Source organism: Trifolium pratense, linkage group LG3 (genome assembly GCF_020283565.1).
Source record: "Trifolium pratense cultivar HEN17-A07 linkage group LG3, ARS_RC_1.1, whole genome shotgun sequence".
NCBI classification, from domain to species: domain Eukaryota; kingdom Viridiplantae; phylum Streptophyta; class Magnoliopsida; order Fabales; family Fabaceae; genus Trifolium; species Trifolium pratense.
The window spans coordinates 54310585-54322998 of record NC_060061.1 but is presented as its reverse complement, the minus strand read 5'-3'; positions in this window follow the sequence as shown (position 1 = coordinate 54322998).

The window sequence follows — 12414 nt, the reverse complement described above, 5'->3', positions numbered from 1 at the left end:
TCAGAAATAGGCTTAGCTTGAGAATAAAACAGCTGGAATAGTACCATGGCATGTGAGACAAAAATGTACTTGTATGACAACACCATTGAAGAATGTTCCCACATAGTCATTTTGCAAGTACATCACAACTCATAGTTCATAATGTGTTGTTGCAATCTGATTGGCCTATGATATATGATCAGGTATTTTCATTGGATGATCAATACCATAAAAGATCATAAAAGATCAAACTTATAATTCATTGCATGAATTATGACTAGGAAAGGTATATGCTCATTTTCCATCAAAAGTGTTGATCCAAAAAGATATTATCTTCTGTAGAGATTTGATCCATATTTCCTTTGTAAAGTGCTTATTTGTTTTGTCCAAAGTTGACTTATAAAATCAGAAAGCACTTAATCCAAAATGTGCTTATATTCAAAAGTGCAGTCTGTCTGTTAAGAATGTTCTCAGATCATTCTTGAAACAGTATCTCAAGATTTTCTTAAGGAGGGATCTTCATGTTGTTGCAAAACTTTCCACAATTCCTCTTGATGTTTTGCACACATTGTTGCTTGTTCATTGAGTACTTTGAGATGCTTTTAGTGGAGGCGTGGGAGTACTCATCATGAGGATTATCATTTTCTAGCTTAGACAATGATTAAAACTTTTATGCCTTGTGGTGCATAAGCTCCTTTGTAAATTCATGGAAAATCATTCTTAGATCATTCTTGTCTTGAGAAGCTAAGATGAAACTTTGAGTAGGTTTTGAAGATCTTCAACATATGCATCATTTCCATTGATGTTAATTGTAGTAGTAAATCCTCAAAGCATGTAACAAAACTCAATGTGAGTTTTGACATGATAACATCAAATATGTTCTTGTGTAGCTTGTGATGCAAGTATTTCCATCAACTATGATCTTCATATTCTTCCTTGAATCTTTAAGCTCATTGTGAACCTTGTGGTGATGAGGAAGACTATTAACCATGAAACTTGCTTTCTTGTTTGAATCTTCAAATGAATCCTCTTATGATTCAAACAACATCCTTTAAAAATCTTCATGAAGCTTGTGATGCTTTTGTTATGATCATCTGATGCTACTCTGATTCTTTCATTGCTTGAGTATACAAAATGCACTTGTTGATGTGAGTGGCTTCTAGATTGTCCACTTTTGTCATTACCTATCTTTCAACAAAAACTCAAGTGCAAACATCAGTAGATCACCATTCATAAAACTTTAACATTTATTCCATAAGGTTTGTTGTCATTAAAACACTAAAATGGATTTTGCCTCAACAATCTCCCCCTTTTTGATGATGACAAACCTTTTGAATAAATCTTATGTTTTATGGATGGAAATAATAACAAATGCAAGAATGTTCGTAGATATGCAATTAAGCTCCCCCTAAACACATGCAAGGGTTTAATTCTTATCATTCTAATTAAACTCCCCCTAAATACATGCAAGAGGTTAATTCATAACATTCTTCATTAATTAGTTTCATCTAACATTTCTCTCCCATCATATATATCTCTCCCCCTTTTGTCATCTATCAAAAAGTATTGGGAGTAATTTTAAATATGAAGTGCAATGATAGGATTCAAATGTAATAAACATTGCATATATGAAGTTGAGAAGTTCATTCATATATCAAACTTATCAAGTTTGCATTTAAACATTAAAGCACATAGCATGTATGATCATCAATAATCATTTCAATCAAATATTGCAATCACAACATGAATAATGATTAAATCACATGTAAACATATTTGATTTTAAAAGATAATGTTATACATTCTCAATTTAAAAAAGGATTTTGACCTCAAAGATATTGCAAGTTCTAAAGAAACAAATATTCTCAAAATTTAGAAAAACTCCCCCTAAATCTTATGAGATGAATATTCTCTAAAAGTTTCAAAATAATTTGGGTAAAGAAACAAAACATGATCATTCCAAAAAAAAATGATGGACAAGACTATGTTGTGGTCATTTTAACAATAAAATATAATTTAAAATTGTCCAAAAACTTTGAAATTAGAGAGAAAATTGCGCATATGAAAAACTTTGAAATCAGAGCAAATTGACAACATGTCCAAAATAAATTTCTCTCTTACCAAATATTTTCATGAAGAAGATGTTTCCTTTTTATAGCAAAATATTCAAGAGGGTCTTATGTAAAAACATCTGATCACATTTCTATCATAACACATAAGTGTAGAAAAAAAACTTTTATATGTTAATAAGAAGTCAAATATTATTCTTAGACCAAATTCTTAGACAATGTGCAAGAACTATTATTCTTAGACCAAATTCTAATTTTATGGAGAGTAGACACACAAATTATTCTCATGAAGACCAATCATATGTTCTCTTGTTAAAGTTCTTCAAATAATAAATCCAACAAAAATGGATATTCATTTAAAATCTTTGAAGGAGGATCTTTTACATAAGACATAACAAAATCTCAATTTTTGAGAAGCCATGTTCAAAAAGTTCTACTTAATCATCAATTAAGCAAACTATAGGCTAATCAAGATCTGCAACAAAATTGGATTCATCCAAAGTTTTAAATTGAGAGCGGTGCACATATAAAAGACTTATAGAAAAAAATGTGTTTTCATAAAAAAAAGTATACTATAAGCCGGACTTATGTAAGAACAAATATGACATATAATGGTTTATCAAAATTATGAGTTTTATGTCATTTTTCTTGTTCTAAAAGTTTTGGTCTATCATGAAGGATAATTAAGAGACTAACTCCAAAAATTATTCATTGATCATTAAGGATAATTTTTCATTAAGCACATAACATGACTTGTATTTTAAAAATATTTATCAACAATGTGATCATGAACTTTTTAAAATATTTATCACGAGATCATAAATTAAGACAAGTGTTAATTTAAAATAAAATTGTCGTTTGGTATATCAAAATAAAATTGATCATTGAAAAATGTGACTAAGACATATGGAGAAAATCTAACTTGATAAAATAACCCTTAACAAAAACTTTGATAGCAATATGAGTATAGTATTCTTGAAAATGTATTGCTTACAAAGGTGTAGAAAGATTATTTTGCATAGCAACAATGTTCATTCATTTAACACTTAGTATGATATTTTGAAAGAGATGATTTTACATTATATGAACACAAATCATGAAAAAGTGTAAGAACAAAGAGTGCATTAAAGATGTGAATTAAGCATATGCACATAATGGTCATTAACAAGTAATGATATGCAATTTAAGCTTTTAAAGTCATATACTTGCATAGAGAAAATTTCACACTGAATTCTATATTTCAATATCATCAAATCAATCAAATAATAACATTGCATAAATGTATTCAAGCTTAATATAATGCAAATGTTATAAGATCTAGAATTTTGTGTACCTTATATAATGGATTACCTCACTTGAGATTCAATGATGAGAGCATCTTTGATTGTTTGAAATTTCACCACATGCTCGTCATTGTAAATATAAAACACTTGGTTGACGGTTGAGGAGAAAAGTTTTATCTTTTAGAGCATTCTCCAATGTTGAGTAAATTCATCATCTCTCAAGTATCTTTTCACTTGTTGACTTGGAAGGAAGAACGTTCTGAGATTAATCTACTGGATCCAGCACAGTATAAAGTAACTCATCCAAGTTGCTTTATTTTTCAAGGTCCTCTCTTCCCATTTTAGAATGTTTAGACCTGATGTTTTCTTCATCTCAAACTGGTGCAGCGGTTGTAGAGAATATGGAAACAAATATTCTGGGGTTTTTGGGCTTGGTATTTTGAGCAATTTTTGGTTTAGGAATTCAGAGCTAAAAATTGAATCAAAAGATCTTTGATAGTGATTCTCAGATGGGAAAAAATAAAGAGTGGTCAAAAGGATGAGGTATGGTTGAAAAATCTCCAAGAACTCTTGTAGAAGCTTTGTGATGGAGTGAGATCAACACCAATGTCTTTACTTGAGTCAAAATGCAGCGATGCATGCATTAAGGTCCACAAAGGGAATAGACTTAGACTAAGATTCAGTACACTCAATGAGAGATCATTTTCCTTTGGCAGTTGTTATCATAGCAGCAAGAACGTTCTCAGATTGTACTCCTTTAATAATCTCAGCTTTCAATGAACATTTCTTGGATCAACTCATTTCTTCTTACTTGAACAGGAGTGTACAAGTTGTCTTCATATACCATGGCTCCTTCCAATGGTGAACATTCTTATAATTGGGAGAACATTACGATCATTCAAGAATGACATCCACATACTTATTCATTTTCCATTCGTCCATTTTCTTCAATAGAAAATTCAGTTCTTTTTCTGTCAATGGAGCTTTGGTTTGATTTTTGTCGATGATTGCAACGGTTGTAGATTCACCATTCCTCCCTTTTTAAATGTGAGGAAATATTGTCTTTCTAAAGTCATATTCCTTGAGCATCAATTTTCCAAGCCTCAAAGCTTTTTCTTGATTGCTTAAAGACATTCCTGCAACACAAGTTAATAATGATTTTGGTACCCATAGTGATTTGGGTCCTTGGAGGTTAGTGTTGTTCCTCTTATAAGATTTCTTCTTATGATAATAAGTTGATCTCTTATAGGAAGATTTTGAATAAAAATGCATTTTCAGAACATTCTGAGACTGTTCTTGTTTCTGATGAGAATGTTCTTTTCTTTTGAATTTTTTCTTAAAACAAAAGGATTCAATATGACCATATTTGGAACAATATGAGCATTTGTATCTTTGTATTCTTTGATCTTTATGAGGAACAAAACAATCCTCAAATGTCTTTTGTTTTTGAAAAGTTCTACAACCTAAACTAGTTTTGTCAAAGATTATAACTTGTGATTCCTTAATGTTTTGAAAATTCTTTGTAGATTTTACAGAGCTAGTTATGTCTTTTTCAAATCTGAAATATTTTCTTTTAAAACAACATCATTTTCATGAACTTTAGAACATTCTAAAAGATGATTAGTGGTTTGTTTATCATGGAGAATCTTTTGTTGCTCAAACATATTAAGATGAGAGTATTGCAATTCTTGAATAATTTTGAAATATTTATCATTCAAGATTTGTAATTTCTCATTTTCTTTCTTCATCTCAAATAGTTGATTTTCTAGTAAAGTACACTTTTGAGATAGAGAGTTTGAGTTATTTAGAAGACTATTAAATTCAACTTCCCTTTTAATACATAAAGAACAAGGTTTAGAATCTGTTACCTCATTATTTACCATTAAGCATGTGTTGCCTTTTTCTTCTATTTTTGAATCATCAAAGTCACCTTTTGTTGTCATCATGAATTTCTTCTTGGAAGCGAGCTCTCTTTGCATTTTCTTGTTTTGAGAACATTTCGTTTTGGAGTGTCCCTTCTTTTTGCACTTACGACATGCACTTTGATTTGCAGGTTTTGACATCACTTCTTCCTGAATCTTTTCCTCTATCACTGTTAAGTGTTTAAACCTTAGAGCCAGAGCTCTGATGCCAATTGAAGTGGAAGAAATAGTCACAAGAAAGGGGGGGTTTGAATTGTGACCCTTTTAAAAATTAATCCTGCAATCTACTAAATTGATCTCAAGTGTATACTTGGATAAATGTTAGTGAATTAAAAATCAGACTGTTCTAAGAACAATCTCAGCTGCGTGAGAATTTCAAAGTAACTGTAAATGAAGTGTTTCGTGTGATGCGTGTTTACATAAAATAAAGAGATAAAGGTTAGAGAGATTCACACACAAAGATTTATACTGGTTCACCCAAATACTGGGCTAGTCCAGTCCCCACGCCTGTGAGTTTTCCACTATGATCTTGAGATACTACCGATCTCAAATACAAATCTTCTTTGATCTAAACCAAGACCAAAACCTTCTAAGCCCTACAAGCTTGATCTACCTCAGCCTTACAGAGGTGTCACTCAATCAATAGTTACGTATTGACTTGAGCCATCTTCTTTTACAAAGGAAGTTGTTCTGGATCTAAGCTTATACACAAACTCAAAACTAGTTTGAGAAGCTTATACAAAATACACTCAATACACTCAGTAATATTGTGATCCAATAGGTTGATAGAGAGCTGGAGTGTGAGTGGTAAAATTGAGAGACAAAGATATAACCACTTAAAAGTGGATTATGTTGAAAAGTGGTCTCTTGAGAAATTTGCTTGTAGAAACTCAAAGGTTGTTTGAGAAGCAAATATAAACACTCAATAAACTCAGAAGTATGATGTGAATGAAGAGCCTGAGTTTGAGTGATGAAAGAAGAGTTTTATGACTTGTAGACAAAAACAAGTAATTGATGATTTGTAGCTTGAACTCTTGCTCTTTCTCTTGGATTTGCTTGCCTTTTATAGATGCTTGCTTGAGGTTGAAGCTTGGCCTTCAAGTATATCAGTTAGAGGGCAAAAAAGAGCTGTTACTCAGTGCTCCACAAGCAGCAGACAACTTCTGCATATTTGACAGGTTCTCTGTTCAGTCTTGGAACAGTCTTGAACTTCATTTTGCTTTGATCCACAAGAGCCAAATATGTGTGAGCTGTAAGCAAGTACAAATGAGTTGTTTCCTGCATCCTTCCAATGTCAGAGGTCAGATATAGCCGTTTGGAACCTCAGTAAAAGGACTCATGACAGTTGGAGATGGTTTTGCAAAACTGTGTGCAGGAACGTTCTTGAATCAGTCTTGAACCAGTCTTGATTTCCATTTGGCTTTGATCCATAAGATCCAAATGTGTGTGAGCTGTTACCAAGTACATATGAGTTGTTTCTTACTTCCTTCCACTGTCATGTATCAGATATAGCCGTTTGGATACTCAGAAAAGGACTTATGACAGTTGGAAATGGTTTTGAAAAACTGTGTGCAGGATCAGTCTTGCATCAGTCTTGAAACAGTCTTGACTGCACCAGCCAATTGTGATGAACCTTCATCCTTCCTTCCTTGTGATGTGCAGCTGTTCAAATAGGCTTGAGGACACTTCAGAAATAGGCTTAGCTTGAGAATAAAACAGCTGGAATAGTACCATGGCATGTGAGACAAAAATGTACTTGTATGACAACACCATTGAAGAATGTTCCCACATAGTCATTTTGCAAGTACATCACAACTCATAGTTCATAATGTGTTGTTGCAATCTGATTGGCCTATGATATATGATCAGGTATTTTCATTGGATGATCAATACCATAAAAGATCATAAAAGATCAAACTTATAATTCATTGCATGAATTATGACTAGGAAAGGTATATGCTCATTTTCCATCAAAAGTGTTGATCCAAAAAGATATTATCTTCTGTAGAGATTTGATCCATATTTCCTTTGTAAAGTGCTTATTTGTTTTGTCCAAAGTTGACTTATAAAATCAGAAAGCACTTAATCCAAAATGTGCTTATATTCAAAAGTGCAGTCTGTCTGTTAAGAATGTTCTCAGATCATTCTTGAAACAGTATCTCAAGATTTTCTTAAGGAGGGATCTTCATGTTGTTGCAAAACTTTCCACAATTCCTCTTGATGTTTTGCACACATTGTTGCTTGTTCATTGAGTACTTTGAGATGCTTTTAGTGGAGGCGTGGGAGTACTCATCATGAGGATTATCATTTTCTAGCTTAGACAATGATTAAAACTTTTATGCCTTGTGGTGCATAAGCTCCTTTGTAAATTCATGGAAAATCATTCTTAGATCATTCTTGTCTTGAGAAGCTAAGATGAAACTTTGAGTAGGTTTTGAAGATCTTCAACATATGCATCATTTCCATTGATGTTAATTGTAGTAGTAAATCCTCAAAGCATGTAACAAAACTCAATGTGAGTTTTGACATGATAACATCAAATATGTTCTTGTGTAGCTTGTGATGCAAGTATTTCCATCAACTATGATCTTCATATTCTTCCTTGAATCTTTAAGCTCATTGTGAACCTTGTGGTGATGAGGAAGACTATTAACCATGAAACTTGCTTTCTTGTTTGAATCTTCAAATGAATCCTCTTATGATTCAAACAACATCCTTTAAAAATCTTCATGAAGCTTGTGATGCTTTTGTTATGATCATCTGATGCTACTCTGATTCTTTCATTGCTTGAGTATACAAAATGCACTTGTTGATGTGAGTGGCTTCTAGATTGTCCACTTTTGTCATTACCTATCTTTCAACAAAAACTCAAGTGCAAACATCAGTAGATCACCATTCATAAAACTTTAACATTTATTCCATAAGGTTTGTTGTCATTAAAACACTAAAATGGATTTTGCCTCAACAATTTTCCTAGTCATGTCTCACATGTATAAGAAAAATGTCTTGATGATTAATATGATATCAGATATTATCACTCCCACTAAAACTTTGTATGCACAAAATTTATATTTGTCCTTCATTTGTTTTCCACAAAACTTTCAAAAGGAACAAATATTCAAATTTATTCGATCTAATCAAAGTTAGATAGGTTTATCCTTGTTAATTTGTTTTCATAAAACTTCATAAAAGGAACAAACAATAATTTAATTTTCTGAGAACTCTATCTAATCAAAATTAGATAGCTACAAGTTATATACCTTTCTAGCATCATTTGGATCAACAAAACCCTTACGTATATGTCCAACGCATATATATGAGGTCATTCCAATTAAGGAATGCAACTTTGTTATCCATCTACCAAAACATGTAGTACAACATTTAGCAGAAGCAATCAAATATTATAAGGTATTCTTAATACCATCCATATCAGTGTTCAAAAAGAATACTCACTTTCATCGTATGAGTCTTACTCATCTTGAAGACATAACCATTATCTACATAAGGTTAGTGTATATGGATTCTGTATGAGATTTCATGGCATTTAGCCACTTCTCATAATCTAGATCGTCTTACGACCTTTTAGAAAGTCAAAGACTCATCTTCCATGAGAATCATATCACATTGCTGAGTCATGATAAAACCATACCTTGTAGCCATATGTGATATGTTAGACTTATCTTGGATTTGTGCAACTTTAAAACAATGGTTCTTCAACAACCTTGAGGAACCGGTTTGCATTCCCTTTTAAATAAATATGTTTTGTGGTACTTGAATTTATTCAAGTTCTATATCACTCCCACTGTCTCTTTTAGAGACACACTCCCACTAGAGGAATGTTTCAAACCTAGCAACAAAACAACCTTTTGTCCTTAAGAGTGATATAGGACCAATATCCCTTTCTTTAGGATATTTCCACTTATTCATTCATTCATTTGGAATTAGATTTATCTAATAAATTTTAATCCAAAATTCTCATAAAGACAAACTTGGTACTCTTACCTCCATATCGCATATGGTGTCTTTATGATCATTTTAAAAGGGAACTAATTGTGGGTGAAGATTAATTATAAGTAAAGAGATTTATAGAAAGAGTCAATATATAATTAAACTATCCTTAAATCATGTCAAACATGATGTGATAAAATAGTTATTATAGTCTTTTAATTAAGTATTTACTGATATGACTCATTCATATAACTTAAATACTTTTGTCGAGTTCTATTTTCTTCATTGTTGAATTTCTTTGACAAATTCAAAGATTTCTAATTGGTGTCATACACCTACCAACATCTAATGATTTTAATCATCAATGTTAATGAAGTAAAATAAACTCAATATACAAAATATGTTTAGTGGTCGACATACATCTCATGTATATTGTTCAAATAGGTCATGCGTTATTTTATTGACACATCGAATATTTGTACTAAACAACAATGCTCTTGATATATTTAAGGTCCAAATCATATTTGGCTCTTATCACGATTGTTATAGATAACCCTATCAAGACCATGGAACCCTAGTCCATTACTTGACTTGGAGTAATAGTATAGAAAACTTTGCTTAAATGATAGGACCATTACTTGTCTTATCAATTAAGGCTACAATTCATATATTGTCAATACAAGATATACAATTGCTACTTCTATTACTAGATGGAATTCAATAACAATTATTGTGTTCCATTTCAAACTCGATTTTAAGTCATTGCATAAGCTCTCATTATCAATGAAACAATTTTCATTCTAGATATGGGTTGACTTAAAATTATAGCCAATGTTCTAATTCTTTAAGCATCTCTATTTTCGAAAAATTGAGATTCAACATCTTGTATCATATACTTTTGATGTAGAAATAGAAATTTTGACTTTCTATAACAATATGTGCATTATTGAAGTCTCACTTCATACTTTTGGTTTGACTCTTCCAAGAACTATTTACGTCATTTTTATTTAATGGTCTAACCATAGCCGTTCTACTTTGACAACCATTTTGTACTATTCAAATAAGAGGAATATAAATCTTATTTATATTATATCTCAAATCTTTGATAGTGCAAATTAATTCTCATTCAACTCAACAAATTCCGGTAGATATTCAAAACAATTTTGTCTATATCTATTCCATTATAATTTGTTAGATTGATCCTATGACCAACTTTTTGATCCATTGAGAAATTTATCATACTCTAAAGTTCTTTCAAAAGGATCTTACTTGAGATTAAATGATCACATCATTTATTATATATTCTATATCTAGACGTCAACTTGATGCTTCTAACAAGTATCCCTTTTCCAATCTAGTTATGGTAGGTTGTTCACAGTTTATAGTTCAAGACTTATAGTTTTCTCGCATTTGAGAACAATTCTCAATTTGTACCAATACAGAAACTCCTTTCTGAAAATCTTGTTCTTCATAAGGACAACTTAATATGTATTGTATTTCGAAATTCTAATTACAAAGATATGTAAGATATTATGACTAAATCATATTTAATTTGGTCTTTAATTAAATACGCTCTCTCACTATTTTACTCAAAAAAATGACCCTCGACATTTGATTCGGAAAATCCCGTTGGAAGATTTTCTAGTGAGAATGAGATCCATATTTCACTTCGTTTTAAGTCAGCGTTGGGCTGATTACACAAAACTTAGTTATTTAGGTAGGAAACTCCTTTCCAATTGTATCTCATACAACTCTCATATCCTTTCTATTGGGTGAATAACACTTATTCTAATCCATCACATGGAATAACCCAATACTTGCTTCTAAAGTCATATAATCTTATTATATTTTCTTTAGTTAAGTTAGACCCATTAAATAGCGATCGGATAAATAAATTACCTCACCGCAACTTATCAATATTGACAATGCACTTCGCGTTGGCAAAACCTACATTGATCGATATTGATCTTGAAGGGCGCTATTTGTTGGAAAGCAATAAAACTTAATATAAATTCCTTTGAGGGCTTTTATTTAATTTGATCTCACCGGCTTATTTATCATATAAATCGTCACTCACATGCATCAACATACATAAATAAATAAAATGAAACAGTTATGGCCCATAGCGCATTTGTTCTCCCAAGCCAATGAGAGAACCTAATCTAACCTAAAACGATCTATACTTCTCCAAGCATGATCTCCAAGGTTGACCTCCATTGTTCTTCTTCTTCATAATATTACATAATAATATAAAAGAATACTCGTTTTACATACGAGGGAGTGGATGAGAAGAGAATATAGAGAATAGAGATAAGGCACGACACGCAGGCCGTATTTAAAAACCAAATGCAATAAAATAAATAAACTAAGGCCATAACCGATCATCAAATATAATAATAACAAACAAACTTTATTATTATTAAAGTCTCATAATTAATTAAATCCGGCGATTGATCAAATCAGGTAAGTTTGATTCAAATATTTAATTCACAATTAAATATTTCGAATCAAAATTTGCTAAAATAAATAACATTATTTTAAAGTAGAATTAAATCTTTTGACAATTCTCCAAATATGGAAAATTATTTAATCAAAACCTTTTTGAATAAAATATTTCCAAAATTGGTAATATTATCTTTTAAAACAATTTTAAAAGATATTTCTAGAGATTTGAAACGATTTCATAATTAAATATATTTGTCAAATATGGAAAATTATTTAATCAAAACCCTTTTGAATAAAATATTTCCAAAATTGATGATATTATCTTTTAAAACAATTTTAAAAGATATTTCTAGAATTTTGAAACGATTTCAAAATTAAATATATTTATCATCTACTTTTCGCATCAACACTTGATACGTTTTGCAAATCCTAATTTTAATGACACAACATTTGTGCAACCCTTTCATGCCGTCAAAATTCCTTATGACCAAATTCAATCCAATTGATCAACATGTCATTGTTTCACCATACAAATGTCGGATTCCGAAACAAATGAACACGGCTCGCTTTAATTGAATAACTTTCATAATAATTTTAACGAAATTACTAACGGTATATCACATACACCATTTGGCATTACGGTTACTTATATCATATATAAGTTTATGGCCGTTCTTGATTGTGTAACCTTAGGACAATTAACATATCGCATGCTTCACCATACAAGTGTCGGATTCCGAAGCCGTTTCAATGTTAATTACCCAATTCA